General features: G+C 38.6%; 1 long non-coding RNA gene across 2 annotated transcripts; it reads right to left on the bottom strand.

Annotated features, from left to right (window-relative positions):
- Positions 1-202: 202 nt before the first annotated feature.
- On the bottom strand, positions 203-1,342 carry LOC124893971. Of its 2 annotated transcripts, none has more exons than XR_007050957.1 (3): positions 860-1,342; positions 625-699; positions 203-519 (listed from the first exon to the last, which is right to left on the bottom strand). It is a non-coding gene; the product is annotated as an uncharacterized LOC124893971 (long non-coding RNA). The 2 variants fall into 2 exon arrangements; XR_007050958.1 differs by having other exon boundaries at positions 667-699.
- Positions 1,343-1,660: the final 318 nt, after the last annotated feature.

Below are 1,660 nucleotides of genomic sequence, written 5' to 3'. Positions count from 1 at the left end.
TAACTTGCCCAAAGCACAAGGTGGTCATTCTGGACATTTCAGGACGGTGAACCTATTCAGCTGATCATAAGTTCTTCCTTATAGGTAAACGTTAGAACTAATTAAACGTGTACGAAAATTCAAAACCAGATACTCCGGGGGACAAAAATTCAAGACCGGACACTTTGAGGGACCCTAAGCGTAATTTCCTCAAAAATGCCTTACTACAAATCTAAAATGTACCCCATTTTTATGTTTATGAGGAATGCAGTTCTAATAACTACCAAATTTCAGAATCTATACCACAAGTGAAAGGAAAAATCAACAACACAACAATGATTCCGCAAACAAAAATGAAGTCTATGCATCCAAGTGGGACAAGCGAACACATATGATAACTTTCTTTCATACTGGAGCAGCCTCTTTGCTCACGAATCCAATTGTCCTTCCAGATGAATGAATATTGGGCCGTATTTCAAGAATTTCAACACAGAATCACCAAGCACCCGATAACCATTTGAATTATGTTGCTGGACGATCCTGGAATGGTAAATATCAGTTTCAAGTAAGTTTACACCATAGAATCACTAAGAAATAAACTGATAATGTTGTTGGAATCAAAATACATAGACAGGAAAGAACAACTTCTGCAAAGAGCGATCAACTTCTTATTTTGCCTGAGTGTACCTTATGGTACTCTCCTTCAACTCATCGTTTTGTCTGCAATGCATAAACCAATTGTAATTAGCACCAAAGATATCCAAGAAAAGAGCTGTCAAAGAAAAATTCTTTGAAATGAAAAATTACTTGATGCTATATACTTTCTATGCGTAATTTGCATAGGTTTTTATTAATGCTTTTCTAGATGAAAATGTTTAACCTTTGTTGTGCACACGAACAATAAGGTCATCATTTCCCCAGCTTTGTTGCTCTTCTTGTATTGGCTTTGCCGAATCAATAACAGAAAGCCGACATCGCTGTAGTTCAATCAGCTGTAGTGTCTGAATACCAGAGGTCCTAAATCAAATAGAGCAACAAGTAAGTATTTTTTTTTGGCTAATGGTTTCATTCCCAGACTAAGGAGAAAGAAGACACAGCATCGGGGAATAGCTCTGGGAGGGAATTCTCCGAGTAAGGAGATAAGTAAGGGTAACAGTCATCCCAATTGAGTATGTGAAGAGTCTCTTTCGAGCTAGATCTTTTGCCACACTTAACTAAACCAAATAAAGTAAGAGAGAGTGAGAGTGGCTGCCTATTTAAAAAGGGCAGCCCGGTGCACTAAAGCTACTGCTATGCGCGGTGTCCGGGGAAGGGTCCCATCACAAGGGTGTATCGTACGCAGCCTTACCTTGCATTTCTGCTAGAGGCTGTTTCCAAGGCTTGAACCCGTGACCTCCTGGTCACATGGCTGCCTATTTCTTAAATGAAAATAAAAGGACTTCCTTATCATAAGGCTGTCAGTGAATGAATCTGGTAACTAATGCCGCTAGAGAGGCTAAGGTGAGTATTGTCTCATCGTCTACGACATTTGGCATAGTCACAATGGCATATTGTTTAGTTACTAAGACATGTCTATTTGGGCTGATCTGAGTTAAATTATTCTAAGTTGGATGTCTACAAAATTATTGGATACAATTTTAATCAGTTCTTGCAAGTTGAATGAATACTAATATACTAGTAC

The sequence above is a fragment of the Capsicum annuum genome, unplaced genomic scaffold (genome assembly GCF_002878395.1).
Source record: "Capsicum annuum cultivar UCD-10X-F1 unplaced genomic scaffold, UCD10Xv1.1 ctg67938, whole genome shotgun sequence".
NCBI lineage: Eukaryota > Viridiplantae > Streptophyta > Magnoliopsida > Solanales > Solanaceae > Capsicum > Capsicum annuum.
This window is presented reverse-complemented; position numbering and strand designations above follow the sequence as displayed.